The sequence below is a fragment of the Gobio gobio genome (assembly GCF_949357685.1).
Source record: "Gobio gobio genome assembly, chromosome: 2".
Classification (NCBI taxonomy): domain Eukaryota; kingdom Metazoa; phylum Chordata; class Actinopteri; order Cypriniformes; family Gobionidae; genus Gobio; species Gobio gobio.
This window is the reverse complement of record NC_137098.1, coordinates 64,129,759-64,142,256: the sequence shown is the minus strand read 5'-3', so window position 1 is coordinate 64,142,256 and position 12,498 is coordinate 64,129,759. Positions and strand designations below refer to the sequence as shown.

Below are 12,498 nucleotides of genomic sequence, written 5' to 3'. Positions count from 1 at the left end.
CAATTGGTGCTTAGGGTACAATTATACCATTGTTTTCTTCTACTTAGAGCAGGGGTAGGCAAGTTCAGTCCTAGAGAGCCGCTGTCCTGCAGAGTTTGGCTCCAACCCTGAAAGACATCTATAGAAGCTCTTATTGAGAATTAACAGAGGTTTTATTGAAAACGTGTTTCCTTTAGTTGGGCAGTTTGACTCTTGGCTTTTTATGTGAGTTTGTGGTTTTTGTTACAGTGTTAACAAAACACATAATCTGTTCAAATCAAGAGAAGCCATAAACAAAAATGTCATAAAGAAAATTTTTTACTAAACTCATCACTGACTAAAACTATTAATAAATAATATTCACCAACAATACTTTCCTGCCACAGATTATTGATTTTTAAATGCCTTCTAGGGGGAAAAACAGTTTAGACGCACACATATCAAGAATCAGCATATGAATCTCAACAATGGTGACATACTTAATGCTGCAATGAATTCTGGGAGCCGTGAGTTTTATACTGTGGTGGCTTAGTAGGGTTGGTGCTAAACTCAGCAGGACATCCGCTCTCTAGGACCGAACTTGCCTACCCCTGACTTAGAGGTCGTTAGGGTTAGAGGTCATCTTTTCCAATGTGGTTTTATACTGCAAATGGCAAATAAAGTGAACTGAACTGAACTGAGGTACAAAAATGTACCCTTAAGGTTACCACCCCAGTGACGGCCACTTGTACCTTAAAATGTAACATTTTGTACTCTTATTTTTGAGAGTGTAGCAGTTTATGCAACCAGCCCTCTGGTTTTAAAACCACATTAGCATAAATACATCATATAACGCTTAAACACAAAGAAGCGTCACTTGATCTGGCGAATCATTTTCTCTTGACAAAGTTACGCAGCAACCGGTTTACTTGAATTGACATGACATCTGTGCTTGAATATCAGGTGTCTATCAACACGGTAAAGGTTTGTCTTTGTGTGTAAAAATGAAGCAGAGGCTTACAAAAGCATATAGATATAGATAGGCCCTAGTGAGATAGGCCCAAATTAATATTTGTAATAATTAGTACTAAAACGTGTGTGTGTGGGGGGGAGGGGTAATGTCTACATTAGACATTAATGGTCATTCAATATTTCTGTGAACAATAAAAAAAAACGTTAGACATTAAAGGGGTTGATTAAGATTTCCCTTTTTTTTTACTTTAGTTAGTCTGTAATGTTACTGTCTGAGCATAAACAACATCTGAAAAGTTACGACGCTCAAAGTTCAAAGCATTTCAAAGATATCGCTTTTTAAGGACTACAACAAACGGCTGGTAGGGACTACAACAAGCTTCTTCCCAGGTGGTGACATCACAAACTCTAAAACGTACATAAACCCGCCCCAGGGAACACTCAACAAAGGGGGTGAGGTCATATTGGGCTGCTTTAGAGAAGAGGAAGAGTTGTTGTAGTAGAGCACATTTGGGAGTGTGCTCAAGCTGTCACATGAGTCACATTTATTGCAATAAAGTACGTCACACAAATACAATAGCATGTCATAAAAGCAAGATGACAACATAGTTATAACCGTAATTAAACTAAATTAGTTCCCACACGAGCGATTTATAGATTACCATGACAGAATATGCTAACCGATGACTTGAAGATAGTTAACTCCACATCAGCAACATAAATTCATCAACTAACCATTCAGAAACGTCCCGTCTCATTCTACATGTTGTCATTTCTTCTTGAGTCTCTCCATCATTATCTGACTCCGGTTTAAACATAAAAGGCTGAATAGTTTCTGACATTTTCAGTGCATGTCTGTGTGACTGTGAGCTAATCCTGTTTTGCCCTGAGCACAAGCTCATGAAGCTCCACCCTCTTCTTGAAAGGGGGCGGGGAGCAGCAGCTCATTTGCATTTAAAGGGACACACAAAAATGGAGCGTTTTTGCTCACTCTCAAAAAGTGACAGTTTTAACATGCTATAAAAAAATTATCTGTGGGGTATTTTGAGCTAAAACTTCACATACACACTCCGGAGACATCAGAGACTTGTTTTACATCTGTTTTACATTAAAGGGGCATTATATGACCCCTTTAAAGCATTCGACATAAACATTTCCAACGCGTTTTCATCTTTTAACAGCATTAATTAGCAAAGATTAGTATTTTACTATTTGCTCACGTCTCGTCTCAGCTAGATTGCAAACTGTCATGTCCACTCCACTGCTATAGATACCTGTCGCTCTTAACGCTGAGAGGGGGCTTAAACTGATTGGACTCATGGTTGGAACGGGGCGGGGCTACACGTTTCGCTCCACCCCATAATTACACTCAATTGCTGTGTCCAAATTCAAAGGCTGCATCCTTCGAAGGTCGATTGTGTCACCACGGTGCGATCTAAGGCTCCTTCAAATGCGGCCTTCGAAAAGCGGCCTTTGTTCCACGAGCAATGAAGAATACAACAGATGGAAACTTCGCGGCCTTGCGTACCCCAGATTTCATTGCGCACTGGTGACAAGGGTTTTTTTTTAAGGAGACATTTCCGGATTACACTTTTAAATGTAAGTATTACACTCTAAAAAAAAGGTTCTATATAGCACCAAAAATGGTTCTTGGCTCGTAATCATAGGGGAACCTTTTTTAGTGCTATATAGCACCAATATGGGTGCTTGAGCGGTTCTTCAGCTGTTCTTCAGAGGTGCTATATAGCACCTTAGTCAAAGAACCGGTGAAGAACCTCTGAAGAACCGGTGAAGAACCTCTGAAGAACCGCTGAAGAACCACTCAAGCACCAAAATTGGTGCTATATAGCACTAAAAAGGTTCCCCTATGATTACGAGCCAAGAACCATTTTTGGTGCCATATAGAACCTTTTTTTTTTTTAGAGTGTAGGTTCTACTTACTAGAATAATCTAATGTATCCATTGATACAAATGTAATATATATATATGCCTCTTCCTGGCAGATTCATAACATCTTTAGGTGATTGGAACTTCTTAATTATTTCCCTGATGGCGGAAATGGGGATTTTCAATGCTTTGGCCATTTTCTTCAGCCACTTTCTATTTTGTGAAGCTCAACAATCTTTTGCTGCACGTCCGAACTATATTCTGTGGTTTTACTCATTGTGATGAATGATTAAGGGAATTTGGCCTGTGTGTCTCCTCATATACTCCTGTGAAACAAGATGTCATGGCTGGACAATTTTATGCACCGAGATTCCCTGGTGTGCTAATATACTTAATATACTTAATAATAATAAAAAATTCTAGGGGTGCCAATAATTGTGGCCAACATGTTTTGGAGAAAAACTTTTATTTCATAATGTGATTTTCCATTCTTTGACTTCAATGAAAGGTTAAGTTTTTGTGATTTATTTTGTGATGTGTCTTGAAAAAGGTGGCAGCCATCAAGTGGCTAATAGGTCTACAGAGGCTGTCGGGGAGAATAAACATCATCACGTCGAAAAGGTAAGCTCAGCCCGCTTACAACCTTATTATGTTTATAACTGTGCTCTTATAAACTATTCTAACTCAAACTTTCAGGGAAAATGTTTTTAGATAAAAACTGAAAGAGTTGTGGGAAGCTCAGTGATGGTGACATTGAAATCGAGAAACCGTGGTGTAGTCTGTTTATAGCCTACCTTTAGCTTTTTACTTTTGCTGACTGCATATAGACTTCAAAATTCATAAAGTTGTGTTCATCTGTGATAATTATCTTGATGGACAAAACATCTAAGTATCATAAACTTGTGTTGATCACAGAGCCTTTTTTTGCGATAAGCCAAAAGCCTATGGGCTTTTGAAGGTTTTTTTTTGTATTTTAGTTTTCAATATTGCTATACATTTCAGTTTAGTTTTAGTTATTTTCATCATGCAAACATGAAATCTCAAACGTACAGTTAGTAGTACTTTACAGGTTTTTTTACTTGTTTTGCTGTTGCACCCGCGTCTCTCATCGTGCATGAAACGGCATTCTAAAAACAGTGCGCTCTCAAGTTAAAAGAAGTTCAACTTGTGTCTCATTACCTTGTGTTATTTGCCATTTCACTGCCACAAACACATTCTTTGTGAACAGCCACTCAGGACTAGCGATGTGTTCTGTGGTCCTTCACTGAGTGTGTCACAGGACAGCGGTTACTTCACGCGCATGTAGCGCCATATAGACGTTTCCCTAAACAGCCACAGGTCAGGTTTTTAAGCAATCTTTGGAATATTTATAGTGTAATTTGATTGTTTAGTTTGTCTTGTGTCCATTAAAGCCACCTGGGGGCAATCGAGATGCTTTGGTTTCAGTTTTCAACACAAGTGCGGCACACTTGGGACAGAAAGCCAAAATGGAGAGAAAAAAAAAGTAAAAAATGAAAACGTATTAGTGTGGACAAGAAACTGGGTAAACTTCTCTAGCGGTGAATGAGAGAACAGTGAGAGAAATTTTAGGGGCGCACACCGTAAATCAACATGCTAACCAAATCTACTAATTTCCACTGTATTACTAATAGGGATCGGTATCGTTAAGGTTTCAATGGTATTACTACTCTTACCGATACTGCTTATCGATCCGGTACTTAAACAGTATTCTTACCGGTTCTTTTTATTATACTTTATTTATTTTTTTTTATTAAAAAAAAATCATAATTAAGAACATAATTAACATGGCTTTATAATCTGAAAAGTAAAATATCTATAGCAAAAGAAACCGCAAAGTTTGAACAAAAATATAAAACATCTATTTGTAAATGGACCAGTGTGCAGGCATTCGGAAGGTCTGCTAACATTGATATTACTTAGAAAGAACAAACCTACAAAGAAATCTAATAAAGTAATGAAATGTAAAATAACACTGCATAGTTTTCACTGTATAAATTGATAGATTAATGCTTATAAAAGCTAAAGTTATTAATTCAAGAGATGTGAATATTTTCTATTTGCCTTTTGTTCGATTCGAATTCATGGTTCAGTCGTTTATTCGCAGGTTTTTGCAAAATTGCAGGTTTATTAGACGCTGCCCCTTTAAGACCGAATGCAGAACTAATAATATCATATTCTCCCATTTCTCCAAACTATTTACGCCCATTTAAGATATAAACTGTTAAAATAACTACTCTCCAATCCGGTCATTTTGACACCGGCTATTTGTTGTTTATTTGATAGTTTAGACGCGCACAAGAAGCCTACAATATAATGTGCAAATCGGTCCATTTCGCAGCACACACACATAAGAAGCCTTGAAGTTGGAAACAGCGTCTCTTGCGCGGATTATTGTGCATTTAATAGCTCTTTATTATCAAACACATCCCGCAGTTTAGCAACAGTAGAGACTGCAGTTTACAACAATCACTGAATCTGACGTTTAGTTTAGGTTTAAGGAGAAATGACAGCGCAGCTGTGAAGGGAAGGATGAGCTCGACGAACACGGCTATAGGAATAGTTTTACCTCATATCATCTTTTTATAATTCTTGGAGGCCAAAATCGAAAATATAATTAGATTAATATCACAGCACAAACCTTAAGTTTAAGCAGACTAAACTTTTGTGTAGTTCTCTTGGCCATCGTCACTCATTAAGCTGACTGTGGTGTTGTGTTCGCTGTAGCTCCACGTGACAGAGCGCTCTTTCTCTCTCTTCTGGATTGCGAATGGCAAAAATGCATCACGGACAAATGGTTTAATATTATCTCATATAGAAACGGCTGGCAAAGATAGAATTTGCCAGACATAACGTCTATCAATTATAATTAGTAAGTGTATTTTCTTAATTTCTCCAGTACCGACAGCAGGCAAATTTACTGGTCGCACATGTGAGACTGGATGTAAAATTCAGTCGCACACTCTCAAATTCTAGTCGCAAAATGCGACCATTTAGTCGCACTCTGGAACCCTGAAGAGCTTTGGATATTTCACATTCAACAGTGCATAACATCATTGAAAGATTCAAGGAATCTGGAGGAATTTCAGTGGGTAAAGGACAAGGGCGCAAGCCTAAGCTGAACAACTGTGATCTCCGATCCCTCAGGCGGCACTGCATCAAGAATCGTCATTCATCTATAAGCGATATCACCACATGGGCTCAGGACTACTTTGGCAAACCTTTGTCAAGTACCACAATACGTAGTTACATCCACAAATGCCAATTAAAACTGTACTGTGCCAAAAGGAAGCCCTATGTTAACAGTGTCCAGAAGCGCCGTTGACTTCTCTGGGCTCGGAGGCATCTGGGATGGACCATCACACAGTAGAAACGTGTACTGTGGTCAGATGAATCAGTATTTCAGGTATTTTTTGGGAGGAATGGACGCCGTGTGCTCCGGACCAAAGAAGAAAAGGATCATCCAGACTGTTACCAGCAACAAGTCCAAAAGCCAGGGTCTGTCATGGTATGGGGTTGTGTCAGTGCCCTTGGCAAAGGTAACTTGCACTTCTGTGAAGGCACCATTAATGCTGAAAAGTACATAGAGATTTTGGAGCATAATATGCTGCCTTCAAGAAGACATCTTTTCCAGGGACGTCCATGCATATTTCAACAGGACAATGCAAAACCACATTCTGCACACATTACAAAGTCCTGGCTGCGGAGGAAGAGGGTACGGGTACTTGACTGGCCTGCCTGCAGTCCCGACCTGTCTCCAATAGAGAATGTGTGGCGCATTTTGAAGCGCAAAATGCGACAACGAAGACCCCGTACTGTTGCCCACCTTAAGACTTGTTTGCAGGAAGAATGGGACAAAATTACACCTGAAACACTTCATCACTTGGTGTCTTCAGTCCCTCCTAAACGTCTTTTAAGTGTTGTGAAAAGGAATGGCAACATTACAAAGTGGTAAATGCTTTACTGTCCCAACTTTTTTTGAAATGTGTTGCAGGTCTGAATGACAGGAAAGGATGCATATTTACAAATGACATGAAGTTGACCAGACAAAACATGAAATATTTTGTGTTCATATTGTCTGCAATGAAATACAAGTCAAAGTAAATTTAGAAATCACTTCTTTTTTCTTTTTTTTTTGCGTTTTCCATACTGTCCCAACTTTTTCTGATTTGGGGTTGTACATTAAAGATATTTTTTTGTGTTCCCATTTGCTCAAATAGCAAAATAAAAACTCTGCAATAGTGTTTACAACTTTCAAAAAGAGAGATTGATAATTAGAAACACCCTCACAGCACTACTAGTATAACTTGTTTTTTGTAATTTGAAGCAACGGTAATATAATACAAAGTATATTATAGCCTAAATGTAGCCTACATACATTTATTTTCTTATGAAAATATTAAAAAACTTTTCAGGATACGATGCTGATGACCGTTAAAACGTTAAGTTACCGTCTTAAGTAAAGTTGGCATGTATATTCACAGATTCTAATTTCCCGGATCAATAACTCGTGAGCTAAACACTGTTAGTACACAAATAGCACCGCTTTTCAATCGTAGTGACGTAGACAAGCGGCTACTACTGTATCTTCCTTAAAACAAGCTTTCCTCCACAGTGGAAAAATACACACTGATCCCTATGTGCTGAGAAACAGATTCGAAGGGACTGTCTGAAAAGTGCAAAACCCGAAAAGTGTTAGACCGTGTGTCCTGTCCACCAAAGCGTTTTTTCATGCGACTGGCTGGTGTATTCAATTGTTTTCAATGGGAGCGCAGCGGTTTTTAGAATGCCATGAGCGTAACGATGCGCTGAGCGCGAATTTTACGCTCAAGCGCTGAGCACTCAACGTTTTTTACCGATCGCTGAGAGTTGAAGTATGTTCAACTTTGAGGAAAACGCAGCGCTCATCACTGTCACTTTTCACCCAGCCGTCCAATCACAGTGGAGGAGGGGCGGGACAAAAACAACACCGACCAACCGCCACATGCTTATACAGCGTCAACAGATGAAAACAAGCAGCATAATAACGGAACAAAATAATTTAAAACAAGAGCCAGAGCAAATATTGTATTGGCATTTTTATATAGAATCAATACAGAAACTGTTTGTCAAATGAGATAACACGTCCGTGGATATTCTGTATCATATCAAGCAAAGAGTCTCTCAACTGAAAAAAAAAAACCCTGCTGCGCTGCCAAAACGCTCTCAAGGGCCCACAGTGAGGCGTTTTCAGCTGGCTGTGAACTGAATTTGGTGAAAGTACAGTATTACAGTGAAGTTATTGACTGTTTGTGTAGGCCTACTGTAGTAACGCTTTTCGGGTTCGGCACGTTGCAGATGGTCCCTTCGAATCTGTTTGTCTGCGCATAGGGATCAGTGTGTATTTTTTCCACTGCGGATGAAAGCTTGTTTTGAGGAAAATATAGCACATGTACATCTCGGAGACGTCTATTCGATGTGCGTGTTTACCAATGGAAGACGTATTTTTTAGAGAGTTTGCTCATCTGCAATAGCCTACTTGGATGTTTCCTGTCAGATGTCAAATAGACGTTTAAACAATGTCTTTAAGATGCTTATGATTTAGAATGTATGTATAACTGACACGTACTGACAGATGTTTGTAAACAGCAGATACTTTCCAGATTAAGTGATCTTTAATAGACATCTTGCAGACGTACGTGTGCTATCTCTGCTTGCCTACGCTACTAAAAAGAGGTGCTATTTATGTAGTAACTGTGTTTAGCTCACGAGTTATTTATCCGGGAAATCCGAATCTCTGCAGCCAACTTTACTTATAAGTTCATCACTGAAAAGGGCCCATTGTGTTCGTATGTAAAACTGAGTAGTACATGATAATGCAATTGCAAGCAAATGCCTATCCATGCCATGTACATTCACTGTTCGAATCTGTGAACATCTGTGCAATTTCACAATCTCCTTATTATAACGAACGAGGGCGCCACAAAGATTAGGCCTACTGACAGAAATTGTTTTAAAAAAGTCAAAGGCCAGTCAACATTTTGGCCAAAGCTAAACCAGTCTGCTTTGGTTTACGCATTTGGTACTTCAAACCTTGTGGGAGCCACACACACACACACACACACACACACACACACACACACACACACACACACTGCTGTCACGTGAGCCGTCAGGAAACAGCAGAGTCTAATCGTGCATTTATTACGGTAGTGTAACCCTGCGTTCACCCCAAACGCGAATAGAGCGTCAAAATCGCGTCTACCGCGTCTAGTTTCACACGCGAACATTTTGAATGCATTCGCGCGTCCGCGGCGAATTGGACGCGCGTAGAAATCGAGCGCTGGAAGCGAAATTGACGCGCGTTCAAGGCACTCCAGGAGAAATATGTCATAAAACACCACTCTGCCTCTTTTCATTTTCATTAAAAATATATATTAAACATTAATAACCACACAAATGTGGTCCAGACAATTCCTACATTATCTTCACTGCATGTATATTTAAATATCCTTAAAAAATAAAGTTATGAAACTTCTCTTTGCCCTCAGTCAAAACGATTTGGCAGACAACAAATTATAGATTCATGATACTAAAGATCGCCCGATCCACACAAGACGAACCACTACATCAGAGCCAGCGGCAGACGGCAGAAGGACTCAATAATAACCAACTGCAGAACCGCAGAACCCATATACGTCACTCACAACAGTCTGAGAGCAACAGCGCCACGCCACAGTGACGTCACTCACAACAGTCTGAGGACCGGAAGTGGGCGGAGTTAACGAAAACTAAACAATCGGCATGGCGGAAAAAGAGAATACGGTAAACAGTTGTTTTTGTGTTGTGGTTTTAATCTATCAAGTTTATTTGTGTTGTGTATTTGATCCATAGTTGTTGTATTAACACTTTATACAGCACGTGGCTCTAATCTTTTTTTAAACGAGCTTTACGATGTCTCTCGCATCTGTTGATATGGTCTTGCTTTAAGTTACATATTTATTGTTTGTGATTTTACTTTGTTGTTGGCGCTGTATTTTTTATTTAATTACCTTTTCTGATACTGACCAATGTGTTTTATGTGGATTTTTTTCGAATTTATAGAGGCACATTACGATTTGGAGAGGCTCAGCTTTACTTCATTTTCATCAATGCAAGACATTCTGCAACAGTTTTCACTGCCCAATGTTTTTAAACTGACCAGATGGCACTAGTTGAATGCACACCTTCAAATTCCCTTCAAAAAGCAGCTGTCCATGAAGGTATGAATGTTTTGAGTGGCAAGAAATAGTATTTATTTGTTATCCCTTTAGAATTAGTTGGTTTTCTGCATGATTTGGTCAAAAGTGTCATCTCATCTTCAAAGTTTCAAGTAGATATATTTATATATAAGCACAATGTGCTTAAGCTAACAAAATACAAACAATATTTCATGTGTCTGAATATGTCCTATTAAAATCAAATCAAATACACAACCAAACATGTGATATGAATTGCCAAATATAGATATTGTTCATTTGGATGACGTTCTGAAAGTTTCTTTTATATTCTGAATTTGCAGTAAGGGGTCATTTTTGCTTGAGAACAATGAAACTTGTCTCTCTTGTACAATTTTTATGTTACATTATATATAATATTTCTGTTTGATTATGTTGCAGTAAATTGACAAGCAGACTCACCCCAGCACAGGACAATGGAAGCTGATCAAAAACAAGGTTAGTTTTAAAAGGCTCTCATAAAGACATAAGCTACTTATACAGATAGTGTGTTGTTATATCTGTCACATCTTTTCCATGAATTCTATTGTTTTAGACTGTTCCACAACAGTTGGTCGGCTCTATTGACTGTGGGATATTCATGTTAATAGTAAGACATTTTTTTTTTTAAATAAGAGCTTCTCTTCATTAGGATGAAAAACATGAGGGCTTTTCACACTTGAAATAGTAAACCCCGGGTATACAGAATCCTGGGTTATCTTGTTTCACACTGATCATCATTTACCTGAGATGAACAATTAATCCTGGGTATTCATACACTGCCGTTCCACACTGTACTGTACTAAGCCATAGGATAACATCCTTATTTGCAGTGTCACTGATTGGACGAACACTGCACACAATATGTTTACATAAATGCTCAAGCTTTGCATGTCCTCGTATTACAAGTTTATCCTGAATGGACATTTCAGACTATAAAATAATTAAAATGGTCTCTTCTTCACTGCAATTGTTGCGTTTTCTGTCAGCATTTGACGTTTTTCCTCTCCAACGGTGAATTTATTATTTATATAGAATGCACAGTGTTTCAGTGACTGTCCAATGCACGTCAATATAAAAGTGTGAAATGTTACTTTACCCGGGGTTAAAAGTGTCTTTAGAACGACGATAAGCACAGTGTGAAAGCTTGCCTTTGATTTCTGTATACATTTTGAACTGAAAATGGTTAATTAATTTGATTTGTGACAGGGTATGATTTGTCACAAATATAGACATGAGGAAAATTGAATTTCAAAACTTTTTTACAAACTATTATACATGCTACATCCTTCTACACACGAGATTGTTAAAAAACTTCCAACATTTCATCCCATTTTTTGTATCCTTCTCTCATGAAGGAGCCACGGATCACAGAAGACCTCTGCACTGCAGGCGAACTACCAAACGTTTTCAGAGGTTTCGTGGAGGAGCCGTGCTTTCTGAAATTGAAAGAGGAAGACCAGGAAAAAGCCCTTCAACTTTCACAGGCTGAAATGGTTGACCAACAACTTGCCAAAGAGCCTTTAGTATTTTTTAAGTGTTTGGACTAAAGGAGTCTCAGAATTAATTGTATATTTATGGAGATTTCATTTGATTTAATTTGTCATGTACCTGCTGTGCAATAACTTTGAACCTAGTTCAATATATTCTCTTTGGTCTGATTGTGTATTTTTTTAAAGCAAACCCCAGCTAGTATATGATGCCTTTGGGGAAGTAAATAATTTGTGTGTTGTTTTAGGATTTGATTAATCTGAATCTGCTTGAATTATGCATTCCAGTGTAGAATTGTGTAATGTGTATTATGTACTATGAAAAAAGGTTCATTCTGAAATGCTTGAGTAAAAAATATTTTGTCATATAAATAAATGTTCAAATGCTCAATCTTTGTTTTCATTTTTAGTGTTTTAAGCTTTATGTTCAATTGATCTAATATAATCTTTAAAGACATAATATAAATAGAAACTTTTTACTTTAAAAATCCTTAACAAAACGTTGCAATGGGGTTTATATATATATATATATATATATATATATATATAAACTTACATTTTATATATATATATATATTAATTTACATTACATATATAACTTGCGTTATAAATATTTTCAATGTGTAATGTGTGTATTTTTATGATTTAACTATGTACTATTAATGAAAAGTGAGTATATCTATCTATCTATCTATCTATTTATCTATCTATCTATCTATCTATCTATCTATCTATCTATCTATCTATCTATCTATCTATCTATCTATCTATCTATCTATCTATACCTCTCTACAATTAGAACGTATTAATAAAATACTTGACATTATTAACATGGTTTGAAACTTGGGTTTGAAACGCTCCAATGTATGATTGCTCCATGAGCATTGAGCAATGTATACGAAGATAAATCAGCTCCGCCCACTTCCGGCATGAGACCG

The 12,498-nt window shown here is 37.8% G+C and overlaps 1 protein-coding gene and 1 long non-coding RNA gene across 2 annotated transcripts in view; one reads left to right on the top strand and one right to left on the bottom strand.

Annotated features, from left to right (window-relative positions):
* LOC307143140 (3'-5' exoribonuclease HELZ2) overlaps positions 1–12,498 on the bottom strand; it is a 51,396-nt gene that overhangs the window by 37,766 nt on the left and 1,132 nt on the right. The window lies entirely within an intron of this gene.
* Positions 9,577–11,562, top strand: LOC307140211. Its single transcript, XR_013818215.1, has 5 exons — positions 9,577–9,639; positions 9,919–10,076; positions 10,473–10,529; positions 10,627–10,680; positions 11,429–11,562. It is a non-coding gene; the product is annotated as an uncharacterized lncRNA (long non-coding RNA).